General features: G+C 28.9%; 1 pseudogene; it reads right to left on the bottom strand.

Moving 5' to 3' along the window:
- Positions 1-423: 423 nt before the first annotated feature.
- On the bottom strand, positions 424-5,941 carry LOC112790347 (chaperone protein dnaJ 6-like; annotated as a pseudogene).
- Between the last annotated feature and the right edge of the window lie 4,733 nt (positions 5,942-10,674).

Below are 10,674 nucleotides of genomic sequence, written 5' to 3'. Positions count from 1 at the left end.
TTTTCCTCTGTAAATTCTCCATCCATTTCCCGAAGGCGACAAACTTTTCGATAGATTTTTAGACAGATTTTCAGACAGATTCTCTGTCTGTAATTACAAACGGATTTTCTATCTATAATCACAGACGAATTTTTAGACGGATTTTCTGTCTGTTATAGACGGATTTTGCGACAAATTTTTCGTCTGTAATTTGAACTTTGGAAAATCATCTCACACTCTGATTATAGACAAAAAATCCGTCTGTAAATCCGTCAGTAAGGTAAAATTGAATTTTTTTATTTTTCTAATTATAAAATAAACTTATTTTCATATAAAATAAGTATAAATTTAATACAAATTTTTATCTAATTTGTATTCGAATATTTATAATATTTCAAAAAATAAACAAATTCATCGTATTATCAAATTAAAAGAAAAGTACTATAAACAAACAAGTCAATATAATTCAAAATATAAACAAAGTGTTGATACATCAATTATAATAACAAGTAACAACTATGCATCAATAAAGTGTATTGATACATCAACTATTGTCCTTTAATTAAGTCAAAATATACAATAAGGTTGCTTAATTAGGTTCTAAAATTGGAATTTCATCTGTACAAAAACCATTCATCATTATTGTGTCCATTGATTTAAACAGTGGGGGTCATGAATTGATCCTCTACCTCAGGCTTCTTTGCCTCCTTATATTTTTTCATTTCTCATTTGTTTCTCAAGTATCAAATTCTGACAAAAATAAAAAAATAGTGACAACATAATCTATATACAATGTATTCTTGAGATGAATAAGTGAAGCTCACCTCAACATCTGGTCTAGTTCTAGTGACTTTTGATTTGGGGCTGCATGTTTAATAGGAGAAAAAGAAAAAGATAAATAAGTGAAGCTCACCATTGCATGCAAAGCATCCTGTAACTTGATAATTTCATGCGCTTTTTCTTCTTCCAAATCAGTTTGTAACCAGTCAAAAAGTAAATAAGTTTATGGTATAAGATATGAAAATTAACTTACTACTAGTTTGAATGCACAACCTTCACAAATAATATGACCATGGATTAGTCAGAGAAAAACCAAATAATTATTACATTCAATTACATTTGATATGCAGCCATCATTATAAGCTAAAAATATCAGACCAGACTCAATAAAATTGACAAAAAATGCTGAAATCAAGTGTATATATTTTTTGAATGTACCTCTAAGTCAATGAGCTAACTATTGGCTCCTGATCCGGATCCAGGATGAAAGTGATAGACAGGCAATGTTCCATCCAAACATACTGCAAATGTAGCACAAGAAAATATAAAGCTTAATAATCAATTTTAAAACATTTGAAACACTAATTTCGTTTCACAATAAACTAGGCTTTGTCATTATTCAATTATTTGTTTTTAAAGCCATCACTGCTATTGTGGTCTCCACTCTCCACCACACACTCAAGTCTCGATGTTTTGGTGCTTTTGCTTCTAATATTTACGACGTCGCTTTACTACTTTTTCTCGTGCTTAAGGACTAAGACTTAAAGGGCCTTCTTTTTACTATATTTATTTATTTTATTGTTGCTGTACTTTTTTTAAGTTAAAAATAAAATTTAAATTTAAAATTTTTATACTAAAAATAAAAATATTATGTTATTTAAATTCTAATTTATTAATTTGTTACTGTATATTTATGCTTTTTGTTTATTATAATTTTTATATAAGTATGATATTATTAATAAGAATTTATCTAATTTATATTATAAATATATATTTTAAAAATATAATAATATTTTCTTAATTTTTGATGTATTTATTGTATTGTAAATATAACAAATGATTTTTTCAATAATTTTTAATAAAATATTTTTTGTAACGTTTTTAAAATATACTTCTAGAACACATACACATGAACAAGACTTTATTAACCATTAAACTATTCGATTTTTTTTTTTGTGACTATTAAACTATTCGATTTGTTACATAATATTTCATAATCTAATTTAATAATGCAAAATAAGAAGTTAAGTTGTAAAACATGTTTTAACCAAAAAAGAGAATAGAAAATAGGGACAGATCATACTAAACTTAAATGATACTCAGTGGGTGTCAATACAAAATATAAAAATTTGAGGGTTTTATATATTCCTATAAAAATATTTTTATATAAAAAAATATTATGAATTATTATATTATTTAATTAAATATACTAAATTAATTAATATATATATATATATATATTATTTTTACATGAAGATCTCATCGTAAAAATAACCAGCCTAAAAAATTAGTTCTTTAATCTTTACGTGTCAAAACAAATTTCCCACCTTAATAATCATATTCAGCAATCCACTTTACTCGTGAAATGAATATATGAGATACTAACCACAATCAGATAGCTCCAATTGGATATATGATTGGACAATATGGTGAAATAAATTAGTTGACCCTCCTCCTTAAAGGATTAGTTGGTGGCTCGATTTCTGATATTCTTTTTGCCCATTTTTTATAAATTTTTGTTTTTTTAAGTTCTCCTATAAATATAAAAAAGAAGGTATAGCATCAAACACAAGGATCAAGTAAAACTTTTGCCTATGTTAATATAAGCTGAATCTCCCAACTACAAGTAAACGAGCATAATGGTATTCTATCCTCATTATGGCAATATAAACCTTAAAAAAGAGTACATGACTGACTGGAATTCGGGGAAATAAAAGCTTAAATGTTCTTACCAACTGCTATGGCCTCATCAAGAATATCCTTGAATTGGTGAGAATCAAATTTGGGATCAGAACAAAGCATTAAATAGAATAGCCTGCAGTGGGAAGTCATACCCAAACTTACAATAAAGTCTTTTCAGAAAAATGGCTCTCACTCATCAATATACCTTTCGTACCTGTTCATATGACCCTTGCACTTCTTCTTGTACAAATCAATCAAATCATTTTTTTCGAGTCAGATCCTCTATAGTTTGCTTCAAACTCCTCAATATCAGCTTCAGTGACCTATTAGCAAGTATCATAAAACCTTGTAAATGCAAATAAGAACTGTGCAACAAGAAATCAGAACAAAATCAAGATCAACGAAAACAACCTTTTTGTACATTGTTCTAAAGTAGTTGTGAAGATTCTGACAACATCCCCGACAAGGTCCTAATTTTCAGAAACAAATATAAATGAATAATGTTGATGTACATGACACAGAAAAAAATGCTGAAATGCTTATGTTGCATTCTGCTGTACATAAAATCATCATAACAAGAGCAGATTCCTCCACCAACAGTTGACAGACCATAAAAGTTTAATTTGAATCAATCTAGAAAATGCAAATTACAGATATATTATCTCGTGGCTTCAATATTGTAAATGCATCTACAGATATGAGAAACCAAGAACACTCACAGCATCATCAACACAACCAATCTGATCATAAATGGCTCGCTTTTCTTCATCCCCAAGAATCGAGATAACATTTTGCAGTTGCTAAAACTTTGCTTTAGCCTCCTGTAAATAATTAATTGGAACCATAAACATCAAATTTAATAGATGGTCAGAGGCCTAATTAAACAAAAACCTGTTTGATGCTATTGTTAAATGAAGTGTTCAAAGAGCTTCAATAGTATTTTGCTGAGAAGATACTAAATTTTCATGGATATTTTAAAAATTTTTAGAATATTAAAGGGTACAATGGAATCTCTGGATATCAACGTGGCTCCACCCTGCTTACTATAAAATAGAAAACATTAGATAAATACCTCATCACCAGGGTTCTTGTCAGGATGCAGCCTTAATGCTAACTTGTAATAAGCCTTCTTTATTTCCTGTTGTGATGCTGTTCTCTCTACACCAAGTACCTAAGAGCAAAGAAGCAACAGGTCAGTGTCCAAAATATCAGTGCTCTCTGCGCATTGATACAAATCAAGAAATGAAAACGGGTAATGTCATATACTCATATCTCAAAGAGTAGATGATCGCCTAAGTCTTGATTAAAAACTCACATCTGCAAGAAAAAAGCTATTTAAAACAAAAAAGCATTCAAGGAATATTTTATTTATTATTAATTATAAGTTTATAACTAGCATGTCAGAAAAGAAAATGTCATTAACACCAAGGTTGACATAAAAAATCTTAACTCAATGCATCAAATTGATCTATATTTTCAAAGTCTTCATAGGAAAATAACTCATTCTGTATGTTAAAGACACAAATACCTTATTATCAATAAACTCATCTACCATCAACAAAAATATTCATGAAAAGCATGTTCAGACATAAATTAAGAGCATGTGAAAGTGTTAGGTTAGGCTTAAGTGACATAAAAAAGATTCATCCAACCTTGATTAGCTCTGCTCTTCTTTCAGGATCAATCCCAGCCACACCAAATATCATATTTTCAGCAGAAACATCCATTTGTATTGCGACCTCATAGCCCGCGAAAGCAACATCTCGTCTCCACTGCACCCATACCCACAATGAACAAGAAGTAAAAGAATTAATTACTAAATCTTAAAATTATAAAAAAATCCAGAAATAATCAAACAATAAATAAATAAACAAATAATAACTATGATTGTAAATCATTAAGAGCTTGAAGAAGAAAAAACTGACCTCCAATTAAATCACAATCCTAGGATTTATCAATCCCAACTACTGCATGCACCATCAAATTTCTTCAAAATTCAAACAAAAATATAGATCCAGAAATTGAACTAGGCAAAGCAATTACAACTAGAATGTGAATACAATATACCTCTAGTACACATATCTGCACAGCATTATCAATAAACTGCCTAGAAATCAGAACTGCATCCAAAAGAAAGAAGCTCCTTGTCAGTGCAACAGTAATTTCTAATCTATATTGATTTAGGCACCACCTAACTGAGCATCAATTCAAGACGTAGCCGTGATCTGAAAACTCACCTTTATCAGATTTGCCCACAATGGATGCAGCAACTACAATCTATATAAGTGAAAAAAATTCAAAACATAAATTCAAAGTTGTTTAAGATAATTCAAGCAAATAGAAAGAAAGACTGAAGTATTCCCCAACCTAGTTAAATGCATCATTTTGCAAAGAAATCCAGCACTGCCCTAACCTCACAATTTTGGCTACGCTCAATGGGCAAGTAACTTGCATATAATCTAATTCATCACCAATTTTGTACGAAATAGAATTTACAGCAACCTATCATAGCTAAATTTGAGGAGAAAGAGAAATAACACCGGGTATCATAAGCTAAATCAGAAGATCCAACAGTAATCTTGAAGAACATTCAAATACAAACCACACCATGAATAGATCTCAATTATAAGGCAAGTGTGTACAATTACACAACACGAAGCCTATGTAAATGTATCACAGATTCAAATTACATGCACATATCAAAATTGTAGCTGATAGAGAAGCCTAAAATAAATATCGAAGTGCGGGATTGTGAGAAAACAAAAGGATTACCATGCCTGCGCTCGATCTTTGAAATGACGGAAGTGATTATTGTCTCAAATTAAATCTGACAAGAAAACAAAGCCCGTAACAGTGTTAGGAGCCATGAGATCAGATCGCGAGATGAGAAGAATGTGCAGTGAGGGCAAGTGAATGAAGAACTCGAAGAGAGAATACAGAAAAAAAAGAGAAATAGAGGTTACCGGAACGCTATCTGAAATTTGAAAGCGCAGATCTAAATGGAGGGGACTGAAACACAGCTCAAACAGAAGTAGGAAAATGGAGCTCGTAAGCGATGGAGTTTCTTCATGGACGGAGCGATGGAGAGAGCGGCTGCGGTGAAAGAAGCTCCTGCGATGGGGATGTTGGGAATAACTAGTATGACCACAATTCAATCAATCATGTGTCAAATAATTTGTTATTGTTATTATATTAAAATGTTAATATAATAATGTCCTTGATTAAATTTAGAGATTTATCATTGTGATAGTGATCATAATATTGAAAGATAAATCTTTTATAATTTAATCTAAATTGTTCATGGTCATAGGATTATTAAAAAGGACATTAATAATCCGGAAAGATCAATATATATATATATATATATATAATGGTCTTCATTGGATGAAGATTAATAGATCTCATTTATTAAATTATATATATAGATGGTACATATAGGGATATGACCATTGAACTGGCTCACTCTGAGAATTCCTAATGGTTATAATTACCGCATATTTGTCAATAGGATATTCTTAAGATGAACATAGCAATAGAGTTTCCTTTGACCTGGGACTATCATAGTAATTAACAACGTATTTATTATACTTTGATTCCGGACACCTAATACCCTAGGGTGCTAGTTGAATGGATATTGGGTATGATTTAAATACTTGTAGAATTAATGATCAGCTAATAAGGAATCCATCAACTCTCGGTAAAGAGTTTGAGCTCTATGATTATAATGAATGAGATGAATAAAACCTTGGCCAAGGGGATTGAATGAATGAAGAAATGAGTTTCTTAGGTCATTCACAGTTCATTATAATAATAGTAACAAGTTAGAGTTTGACAATTAAACCATAATCTAAGGGTTAACCAATAACTGAAAAGATGGAAGGAATTATACTTTGTTCTTCTGAGGTTCTTAGTAAAAATATATTACTTCATACTATCGGGTCGTTGAGGAGTGTTGCTAGACGCCAACCTTGATTAGTAAATTTAGTACGACTAATTTACTACCCGCTTAGTATTGAACCTATGGGGTCACACACTAACAAATGTTCTAACCTTTGCTATAGAATTATTTAATTATTATTTTGATTTGATCAAATAAATAATTATATTAATTCAAATGGAATATTATTATATTCTTTGCTAGCACCAAGAATATAATAATAGTATGATAATTGAGAATATTAAATGAGATTTGAGAATAATTAGTTATTCTATTTTTGAATTTGGATGAGATCCTAACTAATTCTGTTTTTAAATTGAGTTATGATATGATTCATAAAATTTGAATGATTCAGATTTGGAATTTCAAGATATGATTTAAATTTGAATTGAGAATCAAATTTAAAATCAGTAACAAATCTCATACTATATATATGTACGTCAAGAGTACAAGAAAGTCACGAGAGTAAAACACAAGGGTTTTATTCCTTTACCTCTACGCACATAAATGTATGTGAGCCTAATTCTTGCAGAAGAATTTTATAGCATGCAAAGAGTTGCAATAGGTTTCTCAATTTAGATCAGATGTCCATTGGTCAAGGAGTTGGCAGCAAAGATTGGTCTCGGTGTGGATACGCATAGCGCCTTCGTACCATCGAAGGAGAAAACGATTTTTTACTAGCGTACTGAGGTATTTAGATCTGATCTACTATAAATTACATTATTGGAATAAAATTTGAGCACAAAATAGATCTTAAGGATTACTTTCTTTTCTTCCGCTGCGTGTTATGAACACATGGTAATCCTTCAGTGGTATCAGAGCTTTGGCTTTTTTGTGTTTAAATTTTTATTTCTATTTTCTTAAATTTTGTGAATTAATAGGATTAATTCAAATTATTTTTTAAGCATGCGATGCAGTTATCTCCATTGAGATAGTTTTCTAATAAATTAATAGTTAATTTATTTTAATTATTTAATTGTGATTAAATTATCAATTTTTAATATAAAAGTTATATTTATAATCAAATATTTTGTATGATTTTATTTATTTATTAAATTTTATTGTGATTTTGATCACAATAAAAAGAATAAGATGCAAAATATCTTTTGTTCATATATATATATATATATATATATATATATATATATATATATATATATATATATATATATATATATAAAAGTGTATATATAAAGGTCAAATTTGATTTGATCATTTTTAATGCTAAACGTTAGTACATGAAAAATTAAATTTTGATTTGATTGATGTGTTTTGAATACTATAATTTTAGAAATTAGTTTTTCTAATGTTATTGATAATAAAGAGCGGCCTGACAACCAGGAGTTTTATTTGCAAGATAATAACCAGTATATACATTTGATGTATTAGGGATTTAATTTTATATTTTGCCTAGACAACCTGGGAGTATAAAATTTAATCCATAAATACTGGTTGAAATTCTCTAACAATTGAGATAAAACCTAAAGGTAGGGGTTTGTTAAAAATAAATTTATCTCTTATTTACAAGGAGCAATTTGATAACCAAGAGACTTGTATTCAAAGATAGAGTTTATTTATGCATATGATGATGTTAAGGAGAATTAATTTTATACTTGAACCTAGACAACCTAGGGGTATAAAATATAATTCAGTTAAATAATTGTCTGACAACCAGATAATTATTTGAGATTATAATTATATGGGATATAATGTAATCATGTTTATTTGGAATAGGTATGAGTAACAATTTGACAACCAAGGTACTCATTTGCGATTCTAAATATTTTTTTTTTCAGAAATATAGATTTCTTGATTTACTTTCATATTTTAAATTTTTTTAAATATGTCCATTTTTCATATGGCATACTTGAAAGTAATAAATTGGCTATACATTGAGAATTGTTCTTATGTATAAAAGGATTTCATGGACATGATAATTCTATTGAAATAATATTGTCCAATAAAAAAATGGTGATAGAATAGTAAGTACTTGTGAAGTATCTAAAATATTATTTTATTACAATATGGGTTGTTTTGACAACCATGAGTTCTAATTTCAAAAGCATATACTCACTATTTATTATTGAACATCTTGAGAAGATGTATGGTGCCCAAAATAAGATAGTATGACTATCAAATATTTTATATAAACTAGTGGGAGTATTGGACAATATATTTTGAATTAAATAACTTTAAAAGTTGGAATGCCATTAGCCAAATGGCTTTAGCGAGAATTGTTTTTACAAGCAATTTTAGAGATTTATTTTGTCACAAACAATTTATAATTGACCCTAATATGATTAATGTTTGTGGTCTTTTTGGAAAAGCTCGGTATGAGTATTGAGAATGCGTATCAAAATTGCTCTTAAGGGTTGGTTTGACCAATAATAAAGATATTGAGTATTTTTATTATAAGAGCTTAAAGTAAAATCTCTAACATCTAATTGATATTCTATTGAATAGAGAATGAGATTCTCTTAACGCACAAATATTAGTATTCTATGTACTTCATCATGTTTAAAGAAACATGTAATTTGATTTAGCTGAGGATCACTGTTTGTTAATATTTGGAGTACATTTTAGAAATGTTACTAAATTAACAAAATTTTTACTAAATTAATTTTTTTACCCATATGAGATATGGAAAAGGCATAAGTTGAAACTCAAGAACATTAGAGTTTGGAGATATCTTATATGTGTTATGAGATTGTACAATAATAGAATTGATATTAGGTCCGATAAATGAGATTTATTGGTTACCCTAAAGAAATAATGAGATTATTTTTATCACTCTTCTTATGACAAAGTGTCTGTGATAAGAGGTTAAACTCTTTTTTAGAAAAGTAATTCCATCTTAAAGAAAGAGTGGGAGTAACAATTACTTTTATTAGAATTGTATACCACTCAATAGAGGATATACTTTCTCCTGAAAGTATAAAGGGTTTGATCGTCAAACTAACTTTTCGAAAAAGTAGCCTATTTGTATAATGATATAATTCTATAAAGATAGATCTAATGGTTATTTAGATTTTTTATAATCATATTCAATAAGGATTGTCCTTAAAATAAAATTATGCACTATTGTAGTGAGAGATTTCATGTTTTAAGAAAACGAGATATTTTTTATGCACTAGATATATTTTACAAAAGGTCAAGCAAACATGCTCAAGAGTAAAGGTGTTTAAGGTCAAAAGAGTTTTGACAAACACAAATGTGCATTGAAAAATTATATACATGATTGATTGACTCTAGTGCAAGTGGGAGATTATTGAGATAATAGTATGCCCAAGATCCAATCTATCATGATTAGCTCTCGTGCAAGTGGGAGATTATTGGGAATAAGTAGTATGACCATAATCCAATAAATCATGTGTCAAATAAGTTGTTATTGTTATTATATTAAAATGTTAATATAATAAGGTCCTTGATTAAATTTAGAGATTTATCATTGTGATAATGATCATAATATTGAGAGATAAATCTTTTATAATTTAATCTAAATTGTTCTTGGTCATAGGATTATTAAAAAAGGACATTAATAATCCGGAAAGATCAATATATATATAATGGTCTTCATTGGATGAAGATTAATAGATCTCATTTATTAAATTATATATATAGATGGTGCATATAGGGATATGACCATTGAACTGGCTCACTCTGAGAATTCCTAATGGTTATAATTACCGCATATTTGTCAATAGGATATTCTTAAGATGAACATAGCAATAGAGTTTCCTTTGACCTGGGACTATCATAGTAATTAACAACGTATTTATTATACTTTGATTCCGGACACCTAATACCCTAGGGTGCTAGTTGAATGGATATTGGGTATGATTTAAATACTTGTAAAATTAATGATCAGCTAATAAGGAATCCATCAACTCTCGGTAAAGAGTTTGAGCTCTATGATTATAATGAATGAGATGAATAAAACCTTGGCCAAGGGGATTGAATGAATGAAGAAATGAGTTTCTTAGGTCATTCACAGTTCATTATAATAATAGTAACAAGTTAGAGTTTGACAATTAAACCATAATCTAAGGGTTAACCAATAACTGAAAAGATGGAAG

Source organism: Arachis hypogaea, chromosome 3 (assembly GCF_003086295.3).
Source record: "Arachis hypogaea cultivar Tifrunner chromosome 3, arahy.Tifrunner.gnm2.J5K5, whole genome shotgun sequence".
Classification (NCBI taxonomy): Eukaryota; Viridiplantae; Streptophyta; class Magnoliopsida; order Fabales; family Fabaceae; genus Arachis; species Arachis hypogaea.
The sequence above is the reverse complement of the archived record's forward strand: the minus strand, read 5'-3'. Positions and strand labels throughout refer to the sequence as shown.